Below are 14835 nucleotides of genomic sequence, written 5' to 3' on the forward strand. Positions count from 1 at the left end.
GCTTGAGATTTGGATAATTGTGGGATCTCCAACCTGAGGCTCATAACAAGTGAGAGTGCCCCCAAGTCCTGTACTGTGACCCCCTCCTACTCTAGAAGTTCCTTTGATAGATATAGATAGATAGATATTTAATACTAATTTATTGTCATTGAGCGTATATACCTTATACACATACAAAATTCACAAAGAACACTCAGAGATCAGACCAAAATACAGACACCCTCATAACAATCCTAAAACTCAAAACCCTGCCTAAGAGTACACAGTATCCACACAGCATACAACACAACAGACCAAGTAATAGTAATACAGTCCAACAACTCACTGCTGGTGATTCTTAAGTTCCTTGTTAAGTTCAATTATAGCTCTAGGATAAAAACTGTTCAAAAAGCTTGTTGTCCGAGTTTTAATTGCTCTGTATCTTCTGCCAGAAGGCATCAGTTCAAAGAAGTTACAAGCAGGGTAGGAAGAATCTCTAAGAATATTAAATGACTTCCACAAGCAGTGGGATACAAAGATATCGCCCAAGGTTGGGAGCTGAAGTCCAATATTATTTTGGGCAATTTTAGTGATTCTCTGTAAAGCATTTTTAGATAGATAGATAGATAGATAGATAGATAGATAGATAGATAGATAGATAGATAGATAGATAGACAGACAGACAGACAGACAGACAGACAGACAGACAGACAGACAGACAGACAGAGATAGATAGATAGATAGATAGATAGATAGATAGATAGATAGATAGATAGATAGATAGATAGATAGATAGATAGATAGATAGATAGATAGATAGATAGATAGATAGATATGATTTCCAAAATCCTCAATGTAGAGTTTATTTGATTATATATTTTACCTCCTGGTATTCGCGGAGCTCCCTCGCTGGGCACTTTTAAGAATCTACTAAAGACCTGGATGTTTCGGCAGGCCTTCTCACCAGATTACTTCTGATTTTCTTATCTTTTATTGTTTTTTACTTTTATCTGTTTTGTAATTTGTTGTTTTATTTTTATTGTATTCTTCCCTGTTGTAAGCCGCCTAGAGTAGTCCTTTGCGACTAGATAGGCGGGATATAAATAAAATAAATAAATAAATAAATATTTAAAATACTTTCTCCCTGTCTCTCTCCTTAAAAAGGGTCCAATGCAGCTTACATCATTAAAAGCCAATGTTCAAACCTAAAAAATGGAAACAAACTTAAAAGGATCAAACACCACACTTGTGGAAGGACAGCAAAGGTGGGGCCAGCCTAGCCTCCTGTGGGAGCAAGTTCCAAAGTCTTAGAGTAGCAACAGAGAAGACCCTCTCGGTCCTCACAAAACATAATTGCAAAGGTGATGAGACTGAGTCAAAAGCTTCTCTTGATTATCTTAATACCTGAGCAGGCTCCTAATGGGAAACACAGCCCTCGAGACAGCTTGGCCCAAACTGTTAGGGCATTATAGGTCATAGAACCAACACTTTGAATTGGGTCTAGAAATAGGTTGGCAGCCAGTAGAGTTTTAAAAGTAGTTGGTTAAAAAAGCAATTTCCCATATTCTGCTATTGGGAAAAACACTTTCCAATGGCACACTGAATGTCTTTAACTAATAGCTCTCAACTTTTCTGTCTGTCGGATCTCTTCCTATGAGAAAGGTTTTGGGTACAACTTGAAGCATTATTGCCCAGCCTTGCCAAACAATGCCCAGCTTTCCTTCCAATTTTGGAACTCAGTGGAGGTGGGTGGGGGGAGAGTGCTCTGCCCTTGCTCAGATGACCCTGCCCATCTCCACAGAAGCCTGGTTGCTCAGTGCTCACACCACAGGGCGATACCTCATTTGCCATGTCAAGGATGGTGATCCTGTTTGCTGAAGGTAAGATTCTTCTGGTGTCTCATTCTCATTACAGTATAGGAAAATGATAAAAACACTGTAAATTACCTTTTGATCAGACAAAATAGCAAATATGTCTTTTTCAGCATCGTGGTTTCTAAGCCCTAGAGCTTTCATCACTTATATTAATCTTACAGGGTGCTGGTGGGTCTTTCTTTCCTTTCCTTTTTTTGGCTTTTGTTCTTGGCAATGGCAACTATAAAATGTAGGGCACTCTTCCAAGCCAAGTCACACTGTTTACTCTTTGACTTTTATACTGGTATGCATTATCAGGCAGAACCTCAGTGTCAGCCTCTGCGATTTCTTAACATGGAAAGAAAAAGGTCAGTGATTTATTTAAATACCCAGCATTCTGAAAACAACTGTCTCCCTTTTGAGAAGGTAGCTAAGGAGGTTTATAATGACCTTACCATTGTGCTAAGTAATAAAATACCATTCAAACCTTGTGAAGATGTACTAATACAGTGCTAATCCTACCTTGCTGAACACTGTGCCAGAAGAATTTATGAAAATAATTATTCATGTGCAGCAATTGTACCCTGTACAAGTTCTGGTTATTAATACACTAGGAGGACCGCAAATCAAACGGATTGTACAAATCTAAACTATGAAAAATATGCATAATGAACTGCTGTTTGTTGGGTCTTTTCCTAAGGGAAAGGCTGAGCGAGACGAGAACATGCACCATTAGGAGAAACTGTGCAATGATCTTGGGACATCTCTGCCTTGCTTTGCCAAACATTGCCCGGATTTCCTCTGAAATTCAGACCTCAGCTGTTGGTGAAGATTACTCCAACCCTGTTGAGATGACCCCATCCATCTCTGCAGTTTCAAAACTCAGAAGGAGCTTAGCTACTCATTGCACAATGAGCCTTGTCACACAGTTGTCAAACTGCAGTACAACAGTCAATGCTCACAATAGGGTCCAATCCTGATGGGTTCAGGTAGCCATCTTGAAGTTCACTTAGCTTTCCATCCTTCTGAGGTTGGTAAATTGCATATCCAGCTTGAAGGTTGGGGGGAAGCATAATTGTATGCTATGGAGTGAAATATAAGCATACTACTTTGCTTTGCTTTGTTTTTAGGAAAAATGTTTTTATATCACTTCTAAAGACAGAGGGTTGCTTCCAGTTGTTAGTCTACACTAGATTCTGTGGCCCAAATCTTGTTGCTTAGCAGAGCAAATCATGCTAGAGTAGGCCCACTGAATCAATGTGGAGTCATCTTCTCCATAAATTCCAGTAATTCAAATGGTCCTACCCTAACTGGAATTTCGTATATTAAACTAACTCACAGTTACTATACTAAGCAGTTTGAAGATTATTAAATTGCAATTACAGCAGGCTCATCTGAATCAACAAAATTTATGGAAGAGCTGATTAAGCAAATCTTCATGGCTTCAACAGGCCTCCTCATTACAAGTTTTTGGCTGTTGAATGAGTGTAATGTTAGTTGAAATACTTATGTAAGTTGTATTGATCCAATGAGTCTGTTCTTCAATTTCATAATCTGATTTAGCCACAAATCGTAGAATTATAGTGTGCTTAAAGCTGAAATCTCACACAAATTTACTTCAGCACGTTTCTTCATTAAAAGCTTTTAAATACTGCACTTCTATCCACCAGGAGCCTCAAAGGAGTGTACAATTAAGTACGATCAAAAAAAACAAGCAAACAAGCAGGCAAACAAAAACCACTCCCCAAAATGAGAAAATTCAGTAATAAGTTACAATGCTAAAAGCATTTAAAAAGTAAATTAAAGCACAGTTAAGGGACGAAGTCCTGATGAAATAGTCCTGTTTTGTCTGTCTGGAACTCAGAAGGGAATGGAGCCAACCTATCCTTTTGCAGGAGTAAGTTCTCCAGCTGTTGTGTTAAGTATCCATTACCAGCCTAGTCTCTTCTGGAAACAGGACATGCAACATGTCTAATGAGGATTCCAAATTACAGGAAAGCTTATTCAGAAGAAAATGGCATCTCCTGGCCTCAAGCCTCACGAAACTCCATTGGATTCACTTAGTAAACCTGTTTAGGATCATGCTGTATACCAGGTTACTATCAAGCTTCTAATCTTCTGCCAAGAATAATATCTTCCTGGAGAAGCAATACTTTACAGACCCATTTGGTTTAGATGAAATTATAACATGAGATCTGGCACGTAGGAAACTGCTTCTTACCAAATCATTTCTCTGTCCATCAGTATATGCAACCAGATATGGAAGGTTACCTTTTGGGATTGCACCTACAGAATTCCGCAGCCAGGATGGCCACTGGGAGTTGCAGTCCAAAAAGGTGGGATCCTGGGAAGTGTATACTATAATCTGGAAATTTTCTGGGATTCTGGAAATTGTAATTTTAAAAATACCCTTACTTTCCCTGTGTTTGTGCCACATTTATAGGTTTACAATCCCTGGACATCTGATATGGATTAAGATTAGTAAAGTCAGAGTGAAGCAAAAAAAGATGCACTAGAAATCTCACTATAAAATCTGCAAATCAAAATAAAATAAAAAACAAGAGGAATAGAAATGGCAACAAGGTTTTTAAAACCTCAGGACAGATGTTCTAGGGAAGCTTTTCCGGTGAGCCCAGTATTATCCCGGGGGAGGGGTGGCGGCAGCATAGCAGAATATTTTCAAATAGCTGCTGTTCTTTAGGGTCTCCATCAAAAGCCTTTCCTCTTACAAATGTTATTTTTAAATGGATCTGACAGTCAAAAGCCAAACTTGTGATTTCTGCATGCAAAAAAATGCCTGTTACGATCACAACCTCCTCTTGCAAAACACAGTGTTCCTTAGCAGCAAAGTAAGAATTTCATTTTAGAAAATGTGGTAAACACGATGTCAGTCCGTAAGTACTACCCAATGCTGTATTGCATGCTGTCATGTCGGGGCCAATTTATAGAAACACTAATGGGGCTATCAAGGTAAGTGAGATATTTAAGGGGTGGTTGTTGCCAGTTCAAGGCCCCCATTAGTTTCCATGAGCAAGTGGAGGCTCTGGTCTCCTGAGCCCTAGTCTGACACTCTATCCGCCACACTGGATAGAATGCCCAGTGCAGAAATGGGCAGATAATGGCCTCTAGGTACTAGCAGCAGGGGGCAGGTTGACTTGCCTTGCTACTTCTGCATGAGCCCCTGCCTTGACTATGGGCCACCCTTGCCTCTCAGAATAATCTTGGACTGTAACTCCCATTAGCCCTAACCAACACAGCCAATTGTGAAAGATGATGTTAAAGTCTAATAACATTTGGAAGGCCAGATGTTGCCCAACCTGGATTGGTGCATGGAAGGCTATGTGTTGACTTAGAGATCAAACTTGATTAAACTGGTGCCCTCTGCATTTCCACCTAAAGTTTCCCATTACCCCAACCTGCTGGCCATGACAATTAAGGCTTCTGGGAGTTTTAGGGAAAACCACGTGGAGACTGCTGTAGATGGTGAAAGGTCTGAATAGCACACATTCCATAGGAAGCTATCTTGTCCCAGGTCGGGCAGATTCTTTTCTTACTAAAACCAACAGGAAATCTAAAATAGAGGTTTTTCTCATTACCTGATTGCTGGGAATATATCCAGGACTTTCTCTGTACAAGCCGTGGCCTAAAATCAAACTTCTAGACCCAACTGAAACAGACTCTGTGAATCAATGAACATTACATATGCATTGACTAACCATTCAAGAACTGATTCAGTAAATATGGTCTAGTTGGGGATCAGCTGTTGGATTTTTAGCCCTTGTACTCTACAACCAAGTGAACGTCCTTGCCCATAATGAGTTGTTGACCATGCTGACTTAACAATTCATCCTAACGTTTTAGACAGAGGAATGGCACATTGGCAGTTTTAGAATAAAAATTATCTAAAGAAGGTAATAATCACTTTATCTTTTGACAGGCATATACAGTAAATACCCCACTCAGTCCTGCACAAGCCTATATATATATATTTGCACAATTAGTTTTTTAAAAGTTTGAAATTAGGTTAGAGGGCTCTCAATGGATGTGAAAGGAATGTTTAGGCAGTCATTCACTCCTAAATAAAGTTAGAAAAGTTACTTTTTTGGGACTGAACCTCCGATTAACACACTGGATGTTGGATTCTGGATGTTGTTAGAAAAAGTAATTTTCCAAAGTCAGTCAGGAACAAATGGAAGCCTGAATCTTCCTTACATCCCCATAAAGAGAACTTCTAACCTAATACAAAGCTTTTTTTTTTTTTTTTTTAAAGAAATGGGTTATGATCCCTGATGTCAACCAACGAGTGCTTTCAAAGCAGCTATTCAAGGCAGGCAGTGAAGGACAGACATAGATAAGAAAAAGATCCATTTTTGGGTATGACTTCATTGACGAAGTTGTAGTTTTTTTAAAAAGGCTTTCTAGATCATTGGAGGGAGATGGGAACTGGATTCAAAGAGGGTTGGCTTTGTTCTCACAGCAGATATTTAAGAGATGAATGACACCAGGTTCGAAAAACAGTCTGTATGGATACCTCTGCTGCTCAGTCCAACACTCAGTGTTCCCCTGCCCCTGCATGGTTGCATGGAAGGTGGGGAAACAGATCCACCTCCCAAGCCAACTTCCAGAAGGTAGACAAGAGTCTATTACTTCTGCTTGCTGTGCTTCCTTCCCATTCAGCCAGCACAATTCATCAAAACCAAACTCTTGGCTGAAGACAAAGTTTGAAAAAATTCCGAGTTGAGGGTGATATTTCTCTCTCTCTCCACAATTCTCCAGCATTTGGCTGATGGATCATATACTAGTCTTAACAATATTAATTGCAGACAAAGTGCAGAGGCAGAAGGGAATACAATGTGATTGTTTACACATGTTTATTTGTACATATCACAGATTAACCAACGTTTATTCCAGCAGTATTACACGTACCAAAGAATATGCTGACATCATCTGATGAAGTCGGCTGTAGTCCATGGAAGCACATTTGCTATAACAAAAGTGATAGTTTTCACAGTGCCACAGAAGTCTTTGCTGCTTCCGCTGCCACAGACTAGTGACTAACAGGGTTGAAAGTGACTTCAGAAATAGGAAAACTTATTTGTTTGGATTACAAATCCCCAGAAATTGCTCAGGTACAGCAGTAGCCATACTGTCTGGTATATTTCCCCCAAGATCGAATTAATATATGTTTTCTTTGGAAATCTGCAGCTTGGATCACTTGCCTGAGTTACTCAAACCCATTTCGTCCACAAACACATATTTCTGGAGCAAGTACTCTTTGCTGGGGTCTACGTCAGTTGATATATGTTGAGCAGGTGAAGGCTGATGTGTGACTAGTCCTACAGAGTAGGATATGATGGCCTTTAGTGTGCCTACAGTTTTGTGTATCTATTCTTTTCACATCTTTTCAAATGCATTGGCAGATTTGATAGCTAGCACTTAAAAGTAAATATATGATATTTACTTTACATTTGTGTACTTTATATATCATATATTTATAGAGTAACCGCATAGTATTTACTTTATGTGAGTGCAATAAAAAGCAGCTATGTCTCATATTCAGCTTGGTTGCTACTTCACCATAGTCACATCCGACTGTCCTGCACTGATAACATCCAAGACCTTGTCAGAGAAGGAGGATTTCATGATAAATCCATGTTTCACATATTCCCAGTGCAGTACAGGATCTCACCATGCAGACATAGTGGTCACGTTACAAAAAATGATGTAGAACTCCATTCTAGAGATGGGGAAACTTACTGTACTTTTTTGGATTACAAATCCCAGAATACACTAACTACCACATGGGTTGGGATCACCCAAGTGAGATACCGTTAAGTTACATGTTTCAGAAGACATCCAGTCCTTCTATCTTGAGGGAGGTTTTTTTTCCCTCCAAGACTGCAAGCCTGTCTTCTTTCCCAAAGGGAGTCTTCACAACAATCCTGTGAGGTAGCTTGGACAGAGAGGGTGACTTGCTGAAGGTCATCCAATAAGTTTTATGGCTGAGTGTGAACTTGAAGCTGATCCCCCCCAATCCTAATTCTACGCTTGCACCATCACACACTGGTGCTTAAGCCTTCTGCAACCATATCATTGCTTGTTATGAGAGATTAATGCAAACTAAGAATGTAATCATCATAATCATGTGCTGTCAAGTCAATTCTGGCTTATGGCAACCCTTTTCACTGTTTTCTAGGTAGAGAGTACTCAGAGGTGGTTTGCCTTTCCTTCCGGGGGCATCCTGGGATAGTGCAGCTTGCACAAGGCTCCACAGGCTGGCATTTCTGGGATGCATAATGGGAAACTGAACTCCCAGCCTCTGGCTTTGCAGTCAGATACCCAACTCACTGAGCTATCCAACCAGCTGCCTAAGAGTTCAGAAGACATCTAGTCCTGCCAGGAAAGTTATTGTGGAAACAGGACAGATATACCAGTTCTTCCCCTTTAATGATTTTTTTCCAGGTCAAAATAACAGCACTAAGCAGCTGTAATAAGTGGCAAAGTTTGTCACTTGCAATGCCTCTGCCACTTATGCTATTCAATGGTGCTTTAGACCTGTTGACAAGAAATATGAGAGGACTCACATGATGTGGCCATGAGCAGACCAGCCTTCTGCAGACAGATAAACCTGTGGCATCATTTCAAGGAGCTGGCCTTGGAACCACAGAGCTGTCTTCCTTATGGGTTCCAATTGTTAAACGAGAGTGCTTTGGCAGTGACGAAGGAAGGTCCACGTCCAACTTTGCACAAACGGAGCACAAAAACTCAAAGAGTTTGCAAAACCATAAACACACTTTCCTCCCCTTTTCCCTGCTTTGCTGAAGCATGTTTATGGAACTAAATACATGTACCTGAGAGCTACTAGAAAGGAAATGAATTATCATCAAAAGCTTGATTTTTTAAAAAAGTAGTCTAATAAAGGTATCACCTAGCTCTGCATATTGTATTTTGGAGAACACACGTCCCTTTCCTGATTTTTACAAAGAAAACCTAAGCTATCAGTTAGTAAGAACAATATATTAGTGCATGATCCATGTATTTATTGAGTCTATTGATTTCCATGGAGAGTTTTTAAAAGCACATTAAACAATAAAGAACAGTACTTAACTTTGCATGGATATACGGGGCTTCAAACACATTTGCACATTGGTATGAAAACCACAGGCGCACAGGACATACATTCCAAGCTGAGTGGTGTCCACAGCAAACACCCCTGCCACCCACCCCAAACCTTTCTACTCCCAAACTTTAGAAGCTAGAAACCAAGTTGCTGGAACCTCGCAGAAACTTTTAAACCTCTCAAAGAAAAGTTAGGGGAGAGGAGGTGGAATATCTTCCCTACGGCAATAATCTTCATAAATTCCACAGGAGTGAGGGTTTTGATCATCATTGCCCTTGCAGTTGTTTCGTATGTTAACAGTAGGACTAAAATCTAAAGCTACCTGTCCCCAGAGGCGTAAATTAAGGGGAGCAGGGCAGCCGATGCCTGGAAATTACTAAGTCAGGGCAGCGGTGAAAGGGCGCACCAAGAAGTGGGTGACATTGACAAGGGCAGAGATGAAACTTACACGAGCAGAGAGCGCAGGCTGCGCCCGGCAGTGGCAGCGCGGAAGGTCTCGGGCGGGCGAACCAACTGCGGATACTTGGAGGCTTTCGCTCTTCTTCCTCGACGGGGTGCGGACTAGGAGAAGAAGAAGCCTCTTGCCCTCCGGGACAGGGCGAGCCTCTGGACGCTCTGCGCGCGATCCTGTTGCTCCTGCAGCGGTTGGAAAGCAGCTGCAGGCGTCCCCCCCTGCTGGCTCAACCCCTCTCCCCAGGGCGAGTTGCAAAAGAAGACCGTCAGAAAGCTTGGCTCCGTCTGGCTGCACGCCTGGATTTATAGCCAGGGACGCTGCTGGCTGCACGGCTTGTTCCTCATCCCGCGCGCTCCACCCGCCCCGCTCCCTCCCGGGAGACCCCCTCCGGGCCATCGCCTTTTCCCTCTCTCCCCCGCCCCACGCGTGATCCAGCCCTCATGCTCAGCCCCTTCACTCTTCCCGGCCCGGTCCGGCCAGCCCCGCCTCCTCCAAGCCGTAATGAAATTGCTGCCGCTGACGGATGCGCGCGTGTCTCGGCCGCTCTCGCAGGGGGGCTCTCCCTCTCTCCGGCTACGTGCGCCCGGGGGCGGCAGGACTCATCTAGCCTTACACCCATTTGGCCTTCGGATCGTCCGCGTTGGGAACCGAAAAGTTCTCTTTCTGCTCCTCTAGAAACTTAACGAGAGAGAGAGAGAGAGAGAGGAAAAAGGGGTGCGTGGGTGGGCGAGCGAGGGAAGAGTAGATAGCGCGATCCTTTATTTTGAAGGCGCCTGCGGGGTGTGTGTGTGTGTGTGGGAGGCGTCACTTGCAAAGTGTGCCATTTTCTTACTCCACACGCAAGCATGGATCATCAGCCTCTCTCGCCTGTTCGCGTGTAACAAGGAAGGCGACACTCTGAAGTTCGCGCCGCTCCCCTGGGAGCGAAAAGATCCACGCAGATTTCCAAAACGAACGCGGAAAGGAGAGGGGCGCGGGGCTCCGCACCAAGAGACGTTCACCCGCGCTCTCGACCGCAAACCTTCCGCCACCTCCCCCCCCCCGCGCGCCAACCAGCAGAACTGGGCGCTCCACGTGGCCCGTGGAGACGCGCCGCATTTTTCCCCTCCCTTTCCTCTTTTATGTCCTTAAGTTTCCTGCGCAGCACGTGTGTATAGGGGACGGGGTTACGTGTCAAGAGTGCCGCTGTGTGCAGAGGTGGGAAAACTTTGGTTTGATGGTTAGGCAGATGGTAGATTTATGGTAGTCATCATAACCTTTCCACAAAGAGTTTGGTAACTACATTCCTCTTCCTCCTCCTTGTCCTCCTCATTCTCCTCAAATCAGATGGAAGCAGGAAGCGAGCAATTGAACAATTACATCGTAATTGGAAGTTTCTCCTGATGTATGTGTTTAATATTATCAAGTTCTGAAGGGAGAAAAAAAGCCTACATGAAATCATTGACACCTTCGTTGTTTTAAACCCAGGTCTTCCCAGGCCTAGAACAGCAGCTAGTTAATCACTGTAAGTCTTAACAGTTGGTGGTGGCTGGTTCCTTAAGCAAAATGGGGCTTTGCCCACCCATGGTTCAGCACATACATGCCTGTTTTCCAGATTTAGAGAAGCTGGGCCCTGTCTGTGTTCGTCTTCTGCCCGTATTTATGTGTGAATGTCTGCTTGCTTGCCTATGTGTATGACCACCCTGCTTGTCATCCCATGTATACTCACTTCATGTCCTCTTCCCTAACAATCAGAATGGGCACCAGCCAGTGCTTCTAACTGCGAGCTAATTACTCTAATACAGGGCTAGGCAAAAAATAGAAGTGACTCCACTGCAGGTCTCAGGTTCATCTTGCAGTCATAACCGCAGTGTACATCTACAACACTTTACCAACCAAGAGCACCACCTCAAAGACCCTAGTTTCTGCTACGCCATAGTAGAGTGCCAAATATAGAGCATGCTAGAGTTTTTGGAAGCAAAGCCTACACCTACTTATCACAGCAGAAAAGGGATAAGTTAGAATCTAGAACAGAACAGGCTGTTTTGATTAGCTCCACTCCTGTAAGCAAAGGATATAAAGTAAAGACCTTTATATGAACAGGTGAAATCAGTGTGAGAGACGTGGTCTGCTTGGAGGAACAAAGGAAAGTGGACAAAAGAGGGACTGTGTTAGTGGAAGGACAGTACCTGGAGTTCTTCCAAGATATAACAGAGGCAAGGCCTTCACAAGTTGCCTCAGAAACAGAGTAGGAAGAAGATGACACAGAGGGATAGAGCAATACACCAAGATAAGAGATCGGAGATGGACATGTTGTGACTGTTGGGCTGGAAGAATCCCTGATGGTCCACCAAGTTCTAGAGCCAGATCTCAGATACTCATCGTGACCCACTAAAAGTGTACCAGCTTCACACCTGTCTTATCTTGCAAGATTGATGCTACTTACTGGCCTAGTCACTTGGACAAGATTGATCAGATGCCAGCTGCTGAAGCTGCTAGATGGAAATAAGCAGAGGTAAGGAGATAAAGAATAGACATTCTTAGCGCTGCATAAGAATGAGATGTGGACCCACACTAAGGTACCACCAGGCAAGACAGCCATTGGATGCAAGTGAAAGAGGGAACAAAAGAGAAAGTGGAGTGCTAGAAGGTGTGGAGAAAGGATTCATCCTTGTTTTCATGTCCAAAGACCGTAAGAATGTTCCTAAGTGAGGCTTTTTCTGTCCAGATGCAGCATCTAGACATCAAAACTGCATCTGTACATGGAAATATTTGAAAGGAGCTGTGCAACCACCAGGCTTCATCAACCAGAAGCAACTAGACCTAGTATGCAAACTAAAGAGAAGCCGAAATGGATTTAAATAAGCTGCATACCTTGTGGGCAAAGAAGTGGGAATAAAGGAATTAGGCAATGCAACCTACTATTTAGGCAATAAGACTGAGAAGGAAGTGGATGGATCTTATCTTCTCAACCAGAGACAACAGATCATAGGACATGGGCAGACGCTAGGTCTCTAAGACATCCAACTATGACAACCCTTAAACTTTTTGAAAAGCAAAGAGGAGAGTGGACGTCTGCTAAACTATAGCAAGTACTGTACAGAACAGCTATAGGAAAAGTCCTGTACCTACCACTTCCAGACATGATGTTACAACTACTGTATGAATACTGAGCAGAAAAGTTAGTTCACTAACACAAGATGACTGAAGAATGAGCAGCTAGATACAGCGGTGCCTTGACTTACAAACTTAATCCATTCCGGTAGATGGGCGTAAGTTGAAATGGTCGTAAGTCGAAGCACCATTTCCCATTGAAATACAATTAATCAATTCTGGCTGAAGAAAAAAAAATCCCCTCCCCCAAAAAATCACTGCAAGACCCATCGGAAATGTGATTAATCCCTTCTGGCTGAAGGGGTGTGTGTGTGAAGAAAAGCAAGCAGAGCATGCAAGACAGATGGAAATGGGGAAAAAGCAATGCAAAAAGCTAACAAAGCATGCAAGACAGATCGGAAGTGGAGGAAAAGCAATGCAAAAAGCCAATGAAGCATGCAAGACATCAGAAATGGGGAAAGAGCAATGCAAAAAGCAAACGAAGCATGCAAGACAGATGGAAATGGGGAAAAAGCAATGCAAAAAGCAAACAAAGCATGCAAGACAGATCGGGAATGGAGGAAAAGCAATGCAAAAAGCCAATGAAGCATGCAAGGCATCAGAAATGGGGAAAGAGCAGTGCCAAAAAGCAAGCAAAGCATGCAAGACATGTCAGAAATGGGGAAAAAGCAAAGCACCAACCAACAAACAAACCCCCAAGACCCATCAGAAATGGGGGAAAACACTCCAAAAAGCAACCAACCCCCCCAAGACCCATCGGAAATGGGGGGGGAACCAAAAAAAAACCCAAATCCCCCAAGACCCATCAGAAATGGGGGGGAACCACCCAAGACCCATCATGGCACAGAAACATAATCACCCCAGCCCAAAACCATGCTGCAAAGACACACACAACAGTTTTTAAAAAGCAGAAAACCTTACCTTACCAGGCAGCCTCCTTGGATCGCACACTCTCTAACTGCTGGGCAAAAGAGCTACAAAAAAGCAGCCTCGTCGCCACCTACAGTTAGAAATTTGAATTTCCCGCCTAGAGTGGTCCTCACCGACCAGATAGGCGGGGTATAAATAAAATAAAATAAAACAAATAAAATAAAAATTTTCCCCCTGCCTTTTTCTGTTCGTAAGTGGAAGCTCCAGTCTCAAGTAGAAGCAAAATTTTGTGGCTGGAGCTGGTTGTAACTTGAAATGGTCATAAGTAGGGACACTCGTAAGTTGAGGCACCACTGTATTTGAAAGGATCTACTGATTTAAACTAAGACTACCTGTGAGCAGCAAGCTAAAGCTTGTACCCACATGCAAATGCTACATACACCTAAATCTGGATGCAGTCCATAAACAGTATTATAATCATAATTGTCATTTCTATATCATTGAGTGTTCAGAATGCTTATAGTATCTTATCTCAAAAGCTTTTCAAACAACTCTGTAATAATTCCCATATTGCAACGATGGGGCTGAGAGACCATGAATTCATGGCCAAGGTATTTGGCCAAGAAATGTCCTGTCTTGTATCTTATACTAGTAGAGATGAAGACTGTGTGTGTTGTTTTCTTCCATGAAATATTTGCATCCACTGAGGGATTATAGCTACTAAACAACACTGAAATAGTTTAGATTAGCAACACCTAGATCATTTATAAAATTTAAAAATGATGATGATGATGACCATTGTGATGAATCTATGCTATTAGATTCTTTCAAGCATGTTTCCTTTGTTCTCTGTTAATGCTGAAACTGGAGTACATGTGTTCATGTATATTCAGCGGGGAGCAATCTGGCAGCATGTCCTTGCACATCTGTTTGCTAAGTCAGAAATCCAAAGGCGCTTTAGAATGCCTTCCAAGGAGAATCATACTGTACATCTCTGCCCTGCTCCCCCTTTAGCACTTGAAGAAACAAACTTAGGTACTATCACCTCACCTCACTGTTATTTGTGTATTTATTTGTTTATAAATGGTGGGCAACAGGTGGCCCTCAATATGTTCTTGGACTACAGCTCCCATCGTCCCATAGCATTAGTTATGCTGGGTAGAGCTGATGGGCAACTGCAGTCCAATAGCATCTGGAAGCCAATGACCTAACACTGATCTAACTTTAAAAAAAAAAACAAAACTACCCACTCATCATTTCAAAAGGCTCCCACAGTACCTTAAATGGGTCGCTATAACAAAGTAGGTTGTACTCAAATCTAAATAATCTAAAAGATGTTACACAAGAGGGGAAAAAGAGGAAGAGGGAAGACTCCTCTGTTTGGGAAAGAGTTTCAAGGTGTTTCTTTAATTAGGGTTCATTTGATTGGGACGAGGGGCATCTCCCCAACAGATGCATGATTTTAC

General features: G+C 42.6%; 1 protein-coding gene across 1 annotated transcript in view; it reads right to left on the reverse strand.

Moving 5' to 3' along the window:
- The window catches only part of AGTR1 (angiotensin II receptor type 1), a 57042-nt gene extending 47361 nt beyond the window's left edge, over positions 1–9681 (reverse strand). The window contains exon 1 of the mRNA XM_020781855.3: positions 9401–9681. The gene's annotated coding sequence lies outside the window, so the exon portion shown is untranslated. The remainder of the gene's footprint in view (positions 1–9400) is intronic.
- Between the last annotated feature and the right edge of the window lie 5154 nt (positions 9682–14835).

The sequence above is a fragment of the Pogona vitticeps genome, chromosome 3, assembly GCF_051106095.1.
Source record: "Pogona vitticeps strain Pit_001003342236 chromosome 3, PviZW2.1, whole genome shotgun sequence".
NCBI classification, from domain to species: Eukaryota; Metazoa; Chordata; class Lepidosauria; order Squamata; family Agamidae; genus Pogona; species Pogona vitticeps.